We start from the raw sequence: 15,852 nt of genomic DNA, 5'->3' as shown, positions 1-15,852 counted from the left end.
CTCAGATCCTCCCTCCCTCCCTTTGCTGAGTCCCTGAGTATTGGGATTATTGGGATTACAGGTCAGCACCAGCAGGACTTTATTCTGAGTGAGCGCAGTGTGATCCCACAGGGTCTCTCTGCTCCTGTCTGCTTACTCCTTACAAGTTATACTCACAGGCTTACTAACCCTCCTGGACAGGACCTCAGGACCACCACGCCACCATCACAGCAAGAGGCACAGCACAACAGACATTCCTACTCCGGGCTAACTAAATTTATCCTTACTAAATTCTGGGGTCTTCCTGTAGGCTGCCTTTTGAGGGTTATGGTTAGATCGCACATGTAAAGTTTGGCCCTTATACATATAAGCAGGGCCTTCTGTGACTGGGCCTCAGAAAGCTCTTGACTTTGGGTGACTGAGAGGGCGATGCCACACATCCCTTTGAGAGTTTGATTAAAACTATAAAACCAGGCCTGGTGTGGTGACCCTTGCCTGTAATCCCAGTACTCTGAGGGCTGGAGCAGGAGGATGGTGGGTTCATGGTGCATATATTGTCTTCTGATGTTTATAAGGCTGTCAAAAGCCCCGGAAACCAAGAACCCTAAGTATACAGAGAGAACACAAAATTAATCTTAAGAGCTGAGAAGCGTGGCTAGCTTGTGAAGAGAGCCTGGAGTACAGGGAACGCTGCAGCCAGGAGACTAGCATCTTTAGGTCCACAGTGCCCCCTGCTTGTTGCACTCAGCAACTACACAGGCTTGCCTGGTGGGAAGAAATTTATCACCCTGGGAAAATACTTGGTGGGACTATTCCCCAGCCTGTTCCACCGTGTTCTCCACAGCCATCTCTACAGTCTGACATCTCTCCAAGACATTAAATGTGTCAGTTCTGCCCCTCTGCTTGCTACAAGTCTGGAACGGGATGTTAAACACCATTATGAAATACCATTGTTTTTAATAATTGTTTTCTCTGTCTCTTTGGGAATTGAACTCAGGGTCTCAAATATACAAAATACCCGCTCTACCACTGAGATACACCCTCAGCTCAATAATCGTGATATTTCTAATTATTGTTACAATCTTTGCCACAAGCAAGTGTCCCTGGTACCGGAGAAGCTGAGGCAGGAAGTTTGAAAGCACAAAACCCATCTGGGCTGCAGACTGAGTTCAAGGACAGCCTGGGGAGTTTAATGAGACCCCCACTCAAAATTTTAAAAAAGTGGAAAACAAGGGATGAGGATGTGGCCCAGGGCTAGGGAACTTGTCTAGCATGCATGCTGGGCACGGACTTCAGGGACTGCCGGAATCTCCGTGGCTAATCTTCGCTACACGAATGTCTTAGTGCGTGCTTTAAATGGTACTTAGAAATATGGTTCGGCAGCTAAGAACACTTGCTGTTCTTACAGAGGGCCAGTTCATCTCCTCGGAACCCTTGGCGAGCCCTGCACCCACATCAAGTGGCTCACTACTCCCGGTGGTTTCCAGCTCCAAGGGATCCGATGCTTCTTCCGGTCTCCGTTGGCACCCGCGCCCAGACACGCATAACTAACAGAAAATCTCTTTTTTTCTAGCAGTGCTTTCTACATTCCCAGTTTGTGATTCATTAACTCTGAAATCATAGAAGTCACTCTTGCTGGGAACAGGTGACACAGAGAAAGCAAACAGCTACAGCAGAAACGTCCAGAAAAGGCCAGGCACAGGGTAACCCATCTTTAATTTCAGCGCTCAGGAGGCAGAGGCAGGGAGATCTCTATAAAATTTGAGACCCACCTGATCTACAGAGGTACACAGTGAGACCTTGTCTAAAAAAAACAACAAATATCCGGGCAGTGGTGGTGCAGGCCTTTAATCCCAGTACTCGGGTGGCAGAGGCAGGAAGAGCTCTGAGTTTGAGGCCAGCCTGGTCTACAGAGCCAGTTCTAGAATAGCCAGGGGTATTCTCAGAAAAGCCCCATCTCTTTTCTTTTCTTTTTTTCTTTTCTTTTCTTTTTTTTTTTTTTTTTTGGAGCTGGGGACCGAACCCAGGGCCTTGTGCTTGCTAGGCAAGCGCTCTACCGCTGAGCTTAGCATCTTATGTGAGGCGAGACCTGGAGTCATCTCCAGGACTGAGTGGGAGTAGGGAAGAGAGAGAGAAACTTAGGGTCGTGCAGTATGTAGAATTACTCAATAAGGGGCTGGGGAAACGGCCTGGCAGCGCTCCCCACCAGTCGTTGCTTTTGCAGAGAACCTGAATTCAGTTGCCAGAACCCACATAGAGACTCACAACCATCTGTAACTCCAGCTCCAGGGGATCTGACACCTTTTTCTGGTCTCCACAGGTATCAGACATGCAATGGCACATAGACATCCATGTAGGCCAAACACTCAGGTTGTCTTAGTTAGAGTGTCCTTGCTGTGAAGAGACACCATGACCAAAGCAACTCTTACAAAGGCAAACACTTCACTGGGGCTGGCTTACAGGTTCAGAGACTCGGTCCATTACCATCATGGTGGGAAGCATGGAAACCCGCAGGCAGACTTGGTGCTGGAAAAGCCAAGCGTTCTACATCTTGATTCAAAGGCAGCCAGGAGGGTATCTCCCTCACACTTCATGGAGCCTGAGCAGAGGAGTCTCGAAGCCCCAAACCCACAGTGACGCACTTCCTCCAAGGCCACACCTCTTAACAGTGCCACTCCCTGGTCAAAGCATATTCAAATCACCACATAAATACACTGCAATAAAATATTATTAAAATTTATATTCACCTACTTTATGGTATAGGTATGAATGTTTTGCGTATGTTTACATGTATGCATGACTGACCTCTCAGGAGGAGTTGGGTCCCCAGAACTGTAGTTACAGATGGTTGCCATGTGGGTGCTGGGAATTGAACCCAGGTCTTCTGCAAGAGCAACAGGTACTCTAAACCACTGGGCCAGCTCCCAGCCCCAAATGAAATATTTTTAAAATTCAAGAAATACTAAGTGTTATTCTTATCACTGTCAGTGGGCCATTTTGAACTGTATTTAATTCACTGAAAGGCACTAACAGCCAGCAAGTTGGCTCCTGCAGCCAAGGAAGAGTTGAAGGAAGTAAGAAAGAAAACCCTCCATGATTCAGCAACAGTCACCAAGGAAACATTCTTTCTCGTGTGTTCACGGAAAACACAGAGACGTGAACACCGAATTGCTCCTGCGCTCTCCCAGGAAGTCTCGGTCGCTCGCTCCCAGAGTAAAGTGCTCATGTGGGTTTTGTTTGTTCTGCTTTCACATTTTTACTGAGCTGTGATTCATACGGTATAAACTTGTCGTTTGAACTTGGTCAGTGGCTTCTGGCATACTCACTGTGTAGAGACACCATCACCAGTACAATCTCGTCCCAAACCATTCCTATCGCCCCCAAAAGAAACTCCAAACTTGTCTGCAGCTCTGTTCTTTCCCCTCAGCACTCCCTGGAAGTGGTTACTCTGTCCCCTGTCTCTATGGTTAGTCTATTCTGGGCATTTTATATAAATGAGATCAGACAAACTGTTCAGACAGGGTCTTAGGTAGCCCAGGCTAGCCTCCAGCTCATTACTAAGTCAAGAATGAGCTGGAATTTGTTCTCCCAGCTCTGTCTCCTGAATGCTGGGGTTACAGGCGTGTGCCATGTGTACACATTTTTGTATAAATGTGTCTTGAGCTCTCCAATGTCTCCAGGTGGAACTTTGGTCAGTTTACATTTGACCCTTTGAGAAGCCACTAAGTAGTTCTGTGTACAGAACTACTGTATTTTACAACCCCACCAGCAGTGCATGGGGAAAGTTCTCAATTAGCAAAATAATAAACCTAGGAGAAACCCCAGTGATTATGATCCCTGGCTGCTATGCAAAGCTTATCGCAACCTCCCTCCACTCTCACAGACAGATGTCAACGTTATTTAATTAGTATCCAGCAGATAAGAAGAGACACCTTGTGTTTGCTTTCTCTTACCTTGGTTACTGATGGGGTTAGCATTTACACCTCTGTTAGGCGGTTTTGCTGTTGCTTTAAGTTCGGGGTGGGGTTTGTTTGGGGTTGGGGGTTGTTTGTTTGTTTGTTTTGGAGACAGAATCTCTGTAGCCCCAGCTAGCCTGGAGCTTGCTGTATAGACCAGGCTAGCCTGGAACTCTTCCTCACATGCTGGGATTTTAGGTGTGTACCACCGTCTGGCTGTAACTTTTTAAACTTACAAATATGTTGATGCTTTGTGGGTATATGACACCTAATAAAATGACAAGGACCAAGGATGCTTCATTTGAGGGACATCAATGTAAGCCCAACCTGGAAGCACGGACCTGTAATCCCAGCTACAGCTGAAGGCTAGCCTGGGCTAACAGAGAAACACTGACTTATCAGAAGAAGCACTGAGCCAGAAACTAGAATGTTCCGTTTCTGCTCTGATGCTTGTTTATTTTGGTTTGGGTTTTTTTGGGTTTTGTTTTTATTTTTGAGACAGGGTTTGACTACACTGCCTTGATTGACCTGGAAATCTTTGTGTAGACCAGCTGGCCTCAGCTCACAGAGATCTGCGTACCTCTGCCTCCTTAATGCTGGGATTAGAGACATTCAGAAGCTCATTATGTAGCCCAGGCTGGCCTGGAGCTCACTTTGTAGTCCAGGCACTGAAGGCCTCTTCCTAGATCCTCTGCCTCCACTGCTACCTCTTGAGAGGCCTCTACAGACTCGCACCACCATGTTCGGCTATCTTGATTGTTAAGTAACTTGAAGAGGAACCATTATCCTGGGCAGGGTGGTATAAGCCTTTAATCGCAGAATTTAGGGGGCAGAGGCAGGTGGATTTCTATGAGTTCAAGGCCAGCCTGGTCTACGTAGCCAGCTCCAAGCCTGTCAAGGCTACAGAATGAGACCCTGTCCGAAAAAAAATTATTTTTTTAAAGAATAGAGTGATAATCTTGGATTTAGCATCTTCATCATGTTCTGCCCAAAGCGTGTAAAAACGTGAAAATAAAAGGGCTTTGTAGGCTCCAGATCTGTGCATAAAAGAAACTCTGGGCGTGGTCGTGTGCACCTGTGAGCCCGGCTCTCATAGGGCTGATGCAGGAACATAGCGCGTTCACGACACGGCTGGAGTACACAGCGAGCTCCGGGGAAGCCTGGAGTGCTTAGGGAAACCTAGCCTCTAAGGTGGGGTTGCGGAAGCTGCTTTGGCCTTTTCTTTTGGCTCCAAACAACCCGCCACTGGCTGGGAGAACTCTAAGTGACCAGAGCTGTCACTAGAGCTGTTAACTGTTGTACTTTTCATTGTTGGGAGTTTTCTGTGTCTGCAGTTCTGGACTCCTCCCTAATTAGGTGGAGGGAGTGAACCCTCCAATCAGCACAGAGTTTCGCAATCAGCCCTAGTTGTGAGACCAGGCGTCTGTCTCACCTCCCGAGGAAACCCGTGCCGGAGAACGCACCTTCCCCTCCCCACATCGCGCTGCAGTGAACATAGGAAACAGCTGAGTTATGAACCAGACAAGGGAGAGGATGCTCCACCCTGCATACATGCCCTCTAGAAATCGATTTGTGCTGCATTGTTGCTGGGAACCATGGAAACCACGGTGCCCGTGAGTCAGCCGGTAGTAAACAGGATTCTTTACTAACAGAAGTTGCCAGGGCAACCCTGTGAGAATAAGACCCTGCCTCTCTTGGTTTAACCTCGGAGAGCCTCCAGGCACCGGTGCGGGACTCCTTATCTCCCACTCCAGAGCTCCTAGATCTGGCTCTTTGGAGTAAGTCAGGTGAATGACTTGTACATGCCCAGCTCTTTGGGGCTCTTTTCTGGAAACCACAGGGCACTGAGCTCCCCAATCCTGAAGTTCTGGGTTTCCTTCTCAGCACCGCTCACACCCTGAACTCTTTTACTGGCTCCTGACTCAGTCTCTGCTCAGATGACAGGGCCTTTCCTGACCCGGTGAACGACCTTTATAAACTTTATAAAACATAGAGCCTTATTACCACACACATGCAATCTGGAACAGCTGGCTTTTCATCTTGGACTTCCCAGCTCCCAGATTCGTCCCTCAGCTTCCTGGTCTAGGTTGGATGGACCCGTCCAAAGATCCGGATGGATGGAGACAGGGACGATGGGATGGGGACGGGATGAGGAGGATAGGAGGAGCAGAGATGCCGGCTGCCGTATAAATACTGACCGAGGAGTATTTAGACTCCCGTTACAGTCATCTTCTTGGAATTTCCCTGCCACGGTGAGACATCTGGCCATGCTCCATGCCTCCTGCCTTTTCACCAAGTCGCCTGCTTGCCATTTGATAAAAGAAAGATGGGGCTGGGGTTAGGGAAACGGTTCAGCAGTTAAGAACACTGGCTGCTTTTGAGAAGGACTTGGGTTCAGTTCCCAGCACCCACCCGGTAGAACACAACACCCGAAACTCCAGGTCCAGATCTGCCGCCCTCTTCCAGTCTCCAAATCGTACGGCATGCGTGTGGTGCGCAGATATACACGCAGACAAAACACTCACGCACATAAAGATGACGTAAATCTTTTTAAAATTTAAGAAAAAAGGGAGGGGTGGGATTTGGCTTGGTAGGGAGCACCTGACCAGAATGCTCGCGGAGGCTCGGGGGTTCCATACAGCGCTACGAAACCAAACGTGGACTAAACCTTTACCAATGGTGCACACCCCAGCCAGGGGTAGGGGACAGGGATGCCTTGTCTGTGGAGACTCTGAGACCAATAAGCAACCAACGGTTACCTGTTCTTTGTTTTGTTAGTTTTTAATTTTTATACATTTTAAGTTAAATACAATTGTACCACTTTCGCCTTTTCCTTTCCTTCAATCCATTCCAAGCCCTCCTTCCAACCCCTTCCCTGCCCCGCTTCACTCTCATGTTAACAGCCTCTTTTTTTTGACTAGTATTTTTTACACATATACATACACATATGCATACACAGACGCATACATGCACACGTGTATGTATAAATGTATAAATATAACCCACTGAGTGTTTTTGTGTATCAGTGTTCAGGACCGACTGCCTTGTATAGGATGAGCAATTAGAGGCCTTATCCCCCCCACCACCACCACCACCGCAAAGGCTGATTCTCCTCTCTGCAGTCATTTCTTTCCCATAGTTCTCTGGTTTGGGGGGTGGAGATGGGGCACATGAGTAACCCCGCCCCCTTTCTGGTTTGCATGTTGTTGTTCAGATAATGTTTACGTAGCCATTTCTCTGAGAGACCCTCTCGGTAGACATCATGGTATTCTGACTCTTAAAATTGTTCTACCTCCTCCTTTTCAGGGTTTCCTGAACCCTTGATGAAGGAGCTGGGATGTAGACACAGGCATTGGAGCTGGGAAACCCCTACCCCATTGTGTCCAGTTGTGGTTTCTGTGATGTTCTCCGTTGCCTTAAAGAGAAAGTTGTTTGAGAGGAGTGATAGATTTGCCCGTGGGTATAAGGATAAGATTTAGAATGTAGTTAGGATTCAATGCTGACTCGCAATGTGTCAGTAGTAGATTGCCTCCTAAGATCCAGGACCCTGTTAGCCCTGGGAAGCTGGCTTGGTTTCTAGTAGTAGAGATTTCTTTCTTGAGTTCCTTAGAGAGCAGCTGGTTATCACCAACTTGAGTGTTACTGTTGCTATGGTCCTTGCTGGTCACTGTTGTTGTTCACGGATGTCACTGGGTAGGAGTGTCACTTGCTTCCCGCCATTTGGCGGCTTGCACAGCTCCTTCTAGTACTATAAAAAGGAGACTGCAGGAAGGAGGCTTCAGAACAGATCCAGATCCTGTCCCCTCAGTGGGTCTTCAACAGGAGGGGCTGCTTACCTTTGAGACTCAGCCAAGGACAACTATTGTCTTGGGAGTCACTTGGACTATGCTCACCACCATTCAAAAGGAGATTTCTCAGAAGTGGTCCTGGGGGTTTTGTTTGTCTGTGGTTCTTGTGGGGAGCACTGTTAACCCAAGTGGCATGATCTTTCTCTCTCCTCCCTCCCTCCCTCCCTCCCGTCCTCCCTCTCTCTCTCCCTCCCCCTCCCCCTTCCCCTCTCCCTCTCCTTCTCTCTCTCCATCCCTCTCTCTCTGCATATGATTTTAGTTAAATATAATGTAAGAAAATTCCTTGAGGCTTTATCAAACAACTGTGTGGTTGTTCATCCCTCGCCATCTCCTTCAGTGTTGACCTCCCATTCCCAGTTGAAGCCCTTCCCATTTTCCCACTTACTACTTAAAATCATCTGGATCCCACTACTCCCCTCTCAAGCCCCTACACACACACACACACACACACACACACACACACACACACACACACACACACTCCATGGTCCCTTTATACTTACTTCCCTGGTTTTTGTGGTTACTCCAAGGATTACACCCATACCTGAGGATTTGGAGCTAGGAGCCACAGATGAGATGGGTTTTTCTTTCTGAGTCGGGTAATCCATCTCAATATAATCTTTTCTAGGTCCATTCACTTCCCTGTGGATTTTGTTTGTCTTTGCAGCTGAAGGGTATTCTATTTTGTACCTGTACCGTGTTTTTATTACCCGTTCACCTGTTGAAAAGCACTTAGATTGCCTCTGGTTCCGAGCCGATGTGAATAGCGTGGCTAGCAAGCTACTTGCTGAGCGAGTATCCGTGGATTAGGGTGTTGAACCCTTTGGGCATCTGCCAAGCAGTTTGGTTCAGCTGAGTCATACAGCAAATTTACTCAGTGCTTTGTGGGCTCTCCATACTGCTTCCCAGAGTGGCCACAATGATCTATATTCCGAACAACAGTGAATGAGGGTTCCCTTTTCCCACAACCCCACCCGCATTTGTGATCAGTTGTCTTGTTGATCTTAGCCATTCCGACTGGGATAAGAAGAAATCTCAAAGTTGTTTTAATCTTTGTTTCCCTGACTACTGAAAACGACTGTCTTAAAGTCACTGTTCTATTCCTGAGAAGAGACACCATGACCAAGGCAACTCTTATATAAGAAAGCATTTAGCTGGGGCCTTGATTACAGTGTCAGAGGGGTAGCTTATGATCACTATGACAGGAAACCTTATGGTAGATCCTTATGGGGCTGAGAGCTTACATACCGATGCACAGGCAGCAGGCAGAAAGACAGACCCTGGGCCTGGTGTGGGCTCTGAAACCTCCCAGGAACACACCTTCTCCAACAAGGCCACACCTCCTTCAACAAGGCTACACCTTCTCCAACAAGGCCACACCTCCTTCAACAAGGCTACACCTTCTCCAACAAGGCCACACCTCCTTCAACAAGGCCACACCTCCTTCAAAAAGGCCACGCCTCCTAATCCTTCCCAAAGGGTCATACTCAAACATATGAGCCTATGAAGACCATTTTCACTGGAACCACCACAATGATGAATACTTTTTGTGATATTTCTTAGCCGTTGAGAACTCTCTAGACTCGTGAACCACATTTTGATTGGTCCCTTTGTTTGCTTGACTCTGTTCTTTGTTTTTGTTTTCAGTTCTCTGTGTATTCAGGATATTTTTCTTCTATCAGATGAATGGCTGGCAAATATTCTCCCGAATTCTGCAGGCCTCTTCTTCACTTCACTATCCCCTCGGACCACTGATCTGATCAATGGCGGAAGCACAATGCTTTACCCTGAGAATGTGTTTTGTTGGTGTAGGAGGTTGGGGTTGTTTGTTTGTTTTGTTTCTGAGGCCAGATGTGCATCCCTGGCCTGTAACTTTCTACACAAATCATGCTGGTTTCCAATTTGCCATGATCCTCCCGTCTCTACCTCCTCAGAGCTGGGATTCAGGGCATGAATGAGCTGCCATGCTCAACCTTGGTTTTGGTTTGCTCTGATGTGGCTCCGTACGGGCTTCATTATTTGCTTGTGTTATGTTTTGGGGCCAAGGATCAAACCCAAGGTCTTAAGACAGTAGGCTAAGCTGTCTACTGCTAAACTCAGTTCTCTAACCCTGCTCTAAGTCAAAATGAATGACAGTAGTGACCACTGAGCTTCAGGGATGTGCAAACATCAAATCAGAAAGGTAGGTGTGTGTATACATGTATAACTTAGACTTCAAACACATGCAATACAAAATGTAATTCTAAAAACTCCAGAGAGGGAGGGGTGTTCCCGAACCCTCTGGACTCAACTATATGTGTTGCTGCCAACACTATGAGGCACCCTTCTGTATTGCTGAAGCTCCCTTTGGCCCAGTCAGCACCACACCCCTGTGGTGTTGCCTGTGCCCTGGACTGCTTGCTGCCTGACCCTACCTGCCCTTGGGGGTCAGGTGGTGCAGAGTCAAAGAGACAGGCTCCGGGATCAGGTGAGAAATGTAGCAGCAAGCTCATCTGAGCACTGCTGCAAGCTCCTTTAATCCCCTCCACCCACGCCCCATGGATCCCGAGAAAGCCTCTCTTCTAAACAGCAAGTCCAGATTGGCAGGCATTGTCTGCACCATCGACCACGGTCCTCCTGCAGGAGATGCTTTTGCAGCTGTGCTGCCCCCAGCGTTTACATAGAGGCGGTCCTGCTGTTCCTGCTACACTGTGGAACTGGGGATCTCTGAGCCCCAAGAAGTCAGTGACCTCGATGTCACAAAGGCGAGGCACGTACACTCCCTGCCTCTTGGCTTATGGTGTTCTAGCCGTGTCAGGATTCTGCCAAGGAGAATCATCCCTCCTCCTTGCGCGTGTCCCGATTTGCTTTCTGCTGCCGTGATCACACCCTTGAAGGCCAAAGGCAACTTGTGGAGAAAGGGGTTTGTTTCACCTTATACTTCTAGATCACAGTTCCCCCTCAGAGGGGAACCAGGGGAGGAGCTCAAGGCAGGAACTGAAACAGAGCAGACCATAGCCTGCTTCCTCCATCTTGCTGACTATTTTATACAGCCCCATCTGCCTACAGTAGCGCTAACCGAATAGCACTAGCGGGAGTGGGCTAGGTCCTCCCGCATGAATTAGCAATTTTAAAAATGCCAGGGATGAGAAGTGAGAACGCTGGCCTGGCACTTTCTTTATCACCAGGATGAGCTTTAGGACGAGCTTTAGGATGAGCTTTAGGACAAGCTTTAAGCTGGGCTGGAGAGTGCTGTGCAATGGATTAGCACGACCAGGTTGCTTTTTTTTTTTTTTTTTTTTTGCTTTTTTTTTTCGGAGCTGGGGACCGAAATCAGGGCCTTGCGCTTACTAGGCAAGCGCTCTACCACTGAGCTAAATCTCCAACCCCTGGGTTGCTTTTTAAGAATCATGAAAATGGGCTGGAGATGTGACTCAGTAGTTAGGAGCACTGACTGCTCTTCCAGAGGTTCTGAGCTCAATTCCCAGCAACCACATGGTGGCTCACAACCATCTGTAATGGGATCCAATGCCCTCTTCTGGTGTGTCTGAAAACAGGTACAGTATACTCACATACATGAAATAAATAAATCTTAAAAAAAAAAAAAGTTGCCCCATAGACATGTAAGGACCTCATGGCAAAGCACTGTGTAGTCCACCTATTGTGATGATGGGGGCGGGGGGGGGGACTAGCAGTTTCTAGACAGGGTTTCTCTGTACTGGCTGTCCTGGAACTCACTCTGTAGATCAGGCTGGCCTCAAACTCAGAGATCCTCCTGATTCTGTCTCCAGAGTACTGGAATTAAAGGCGTGAGCCACCCCTGTCTGTCTGATACTCATGATTCTTTTAATTTTTTTTTAAGATTTATTTATATATAAGTACACTGTGGGTGTCTTCAGACACACCAGAAGAGGGCACCAGAGCCCATCACAGATGGTTGTGAGCCACCGTGTGGTTGCTGGGAATTGAACTCAGGACCTCTGGAAGAGCAGTCAGTGCTCTTAACTACTGAGTCACCTCTCCAGCCCATTTTCATGTTTCTTAAAAAGCAACCTGGTCATGCTAATCCATTGCACAGCACTCTCCAGCCCAGCCTAAAGCTTATCCTAAAGCTCATCCTAAAGCTCGTCCTAAAGCTCATCCTGGTGATAAAGAAAGTGCCAGGCCAGCGTTCTCACTTCTCATCCCTGGCTGGCTGTGGTCTATGCATTACTGTTCATGACTTCAAGGAGGAAGTGAGGGGCTCCATGCTTGCTTTGTTCTCTCTCTCTCTCTCTCTCTCTCTCTCTCTCTCTGTGTGTGTGTGTGTGTCTGTGTCTGTGTGTCTGTCTCTCTGTCAATATAATGTTTGTCAATAATGTTATTCACAGTTGTATGCAACTGAAGTCACGATCATCAACTGAGCTGCAAATGCATGGGGGTAACTGTTGATATCAGGAATTGCCTTTAGCAGTGATACCCTTTTGGTCACTGTTGCCATGGCAACGGCCATACATTCCCAGAAGACCTTTTGGCTCAGTTTGCACCTCCACCTGGGAACCTTTATGCCACATTCCAAATAAGAGGCAGGTGCCCTGTCCCCTAGGCCTCTTTTTCTCTTCTTTCTCTCGCCCTTTCCCCTTGTCTCATTCCCGCATTAAAATCTCAACACGTGGAACCGTGTTGGTGTTGGTTTGGTGTGCTCTTTCCCCACGGGTGCAGCCGATATTCTGATATTATTAACAACTGATATCTGGTATTAATATCTGAGACTTAAATAACAACAGTAACACTCTAAGAGCATCCAGATGTTAACTCATCTGGCCCTCCTGTAACTGCGCAAAGTCAACACAATTGCTTTGAAGATACGGAGGTACAGACATGCTCCCCCCACCCCACCCCAGTTTTCTTTCTGTTGTTGTGATGCAAACACCATGGCCAGAGCAACTGGGGAGGGGAGGGTTTATTTAATCTTGAGGCTCTCAGTCCTTCATGAAGGGCAGAAACTCAAGGCAGGATCCAGGAGACAGGAATTGAGGCAGAGACCAGAGAAACATGCTGCTGTCTGGCCTGCCCAGCTACCCTTCTTTTTTTTTTTTCTTTTTTCTTTTTTTCGGAGCTGGGGACTGAACCCAGGGCCTTGCGGTTGCTAGGCAAGCGCTCTACCACTGAGCTAAATCCCCAACCCCCCAGCTACCCTTCTTATACACCCAGGACCACCTTCCCAGGATTGTGCCAACCATAGTGGGCTGGGCCCTCTCACATCAGTCATTAAAAAATATTCTCTCGGGGCTGGGGATTTAGCTCAGTGGTAGAGCGCTTACCTAGGAAGCGCAAGGCCCTGGGTTCAGTCCCCAGCTCCGAAAAAAAGAACCAAAAAAAAAAAAAATTCTCTCTACAGGTCAATCTGATAGAGGAATTTTCTGAACTAAAGTTCTGCCTTCCCAGATGACCTGAACTTGTGTCAAGACTATAAAAAACAAAACAAAACAAAAATAAAATAAAATAAAATAAAATAAAAAAACTAATCAGCACAAGAAACATTAGATTTTCTTTGAAATGGCAAAATCCCACCTCTAAACAAGCTGTCCTGTAACATGCCTTCTCCAAAGAGGTCCTTGTCCTTCTCAGTAGGGTCTCTGTCCCTCCTCTTTTGTTATCAGTGGTTGCCCTGGCCTCACATTCAACCTCAGATGGCGTACAAGAGCAAAAAATAAAAGCAATGACCAAGCAGGGACAGACTCTTTTTTTCTTTCCATTATTCCCTAAACAATAGAGCCACACCCAGCACTTGGTGCTATTGGGAAGCAATGGACACTCTTAGAGGTGGGTCTAGTAGGAGGTCTTTGGGTCCCTCAAAGGTACTCTTACAATGTGTGAGCAAGCCCCATCCCCTTCTTTCTCTTGTGCTTCCCCACTGTGAGGTGGATGGTTTGATCCACTCTCACCATGATACACTAGGTTGCCACAAGCCCCAAAGCAACAGGGTCAACCAGTGCGTTAAAACCTACAAACCTGTGAGCCCTACGAAACTGTGAGCCGAAATGAACTTGCCTTCTTTATGAGCTCTCTATCTTGGGTCTTCGTTATGGTGACACAGGTCTAACACACACAAGCCCTCACCAGCTAGTTCTAGGAAAGCAGCCTTTGTGGAGAACGGCACTATTGGACCTTCTCTTGGATTAGGTCTCTCTGGAGGGCAGATGGGGACACATCAAGGCTCAGAGACACGTCAGGTTCACACCACAGGTCCCTGCACTGTCATGCCTCTCCAGGCAGGCCCCCAAGGAGTTTTTCATCAGCCTTTTTCAGTGCCACCCAAAGAGTTCTTTATCAGTCCCTAGGGAGCATTCCCAACCACCCAAGTTGATTGCCCACTCTATGCCCCGCCTCAGTTTACCCTGGATCTCAAAGTTGGTCTTTGACACTGAACAACTGTCTCTCATCTGAACAAAGGAGTCAGAATTTTTTTTTTTTTTTGGTTCTTTTTTTCGGAGCTGGGGACCGAACCCAGGGCCTTGCGCTTCCTAGGCAAGCGCTCCACCACTGAGTTAAATCCCCAACCCCAGGAGTCAGAATCTTATGCTATCACACATCTGCCTGTCACTGTATGCAGTTGGCTCCAAGGAAGGAACAGGGTGGGTAGGCACTCCTTCAGCTGAGGCAATCATTAAGACAGAAGAGACCAAGGGAACTGTCAACAGGCACCCACAACATTTCTAATCATGGGAAGCATTAACCTCTGTGCCAGTATAGATGGGACTGTATCATTCTGTTGGTTTGGTTCAGGCTAGGTTGATTTCATCCAGGTAAGGGGCTAGCTTTATTCTGTTAGGTCTTATGTGGTAGTCTGAATAACAATGGCCCCATAGGCTCATGTATTTGAATGCTTTGTCACCAGGTTTTGTACACTGTGTATTATTCAGACGCTCATTACTGTGCCCAGAGATCTAGTTGCAGTTTGGACACTGGCATTGTCAAGCAACTCTTGTCTCAGCATTGTGTAAAAATTGTCACTTCTGACTGATTCACAAAGAGGCAGGACTTCCAAGCCCAGTAAGAGGGTCTCTGGTGGGGAGAGAGGGAGATTCCCCATGAGCAGTCTCCATGAACAGGTTGCCAGGGGAGTCGCTATGAGGACACTGGTGGAGCAAGAGAGCAGCCAGGGCAAGACGAAGTTGGCAAGTAATGGAGCACGTGGCTTGGTAGGAGGCCGGCATGGATGGATTAGAATAGATGGTTATCTGCCCAGCTTGAATGAGCTCTTATATTAATAAATATAAGGTCTCTGTGTCTTTATTTGGGAGTTAAAGCAGGCATAGAAAAGCCAGAATTACTTTACAACCAGGGAGAGGCACCATTTGAAAGATTAGAAGGATTAGGAGGTATGACCTTTTTGAAGTGTCTCTAGGGGTAGGATTTTTAAGGTTTCAAAAACCCATGCCAAGCCCAGAGAGTTAGTCAGTCTCTCTGTCTCTGTCTCTGTCTCTGTCTCTGTCTCTCTGTCTCTCTCTCTCTCTCCCCCTCCTCTTTCCCTGCCTATGGATCAGGATGTAGCCCTCAGCTATGGGTACTGCACCTGCCTGCACACCACCATGCTTCCTGCCATGATGATAATACAATAAAACCTCTGAAACTGTGGGCTGGCCCCCAGTTAAATGCTTTCTCTTACAATAGCTGTCTTGATCATCGTGTCTCTTCACAGCATTAGGACACAGTGACTAAGACATCTGGGAAGGACTCAGGAGGAGAGCTCATGCCACGAACTCTCTCACCCTGAAGAAGGTACTGGCTTCTTCCTCGTGCCGGTGGGAAGATGTTTGAGAGAGAAAGAAAAAGCACAAGACCAATGGTTGTGTTGGTGGTGGTGTTGTTGTTGTTGTTGGTGGTGGTAGTTTGGTTTGGTGGTTTGGTTTGGGTTTGGTTTGGTTTGGTTTGGTTTGAGAAGGGGGAAATCTCACTGTGTAGCCCAAGCAATCCCCAAATTCTTCCTGCCTCAACCTCCCAAATTCTGGGATTATATTTGTAACTGCAGACCATTACATCTAGCTATGCAAAAGTTTCTATTTGAAGCCAGTACATTTCCACTCCTAGCACACGTCGTTGATCCA

This window comes from Rattus norvegicus, chromosome 4 (genome assembly GCF_021556685.1).
Source record: "Rattus norvegicus strain SHRSP/BbbUtx chromosome 4, alternate assembly SHRSP_T2T, whole genome shotgun sequence".
Lineage (NCBI taxonomy): Eukaryota > Metazoa > Chordata > Mammalia > Rodentia > Muridae > Rattus > Rattus norvegicus.
Note: the sequence above shows the minus strand (reverse complement) of the source record.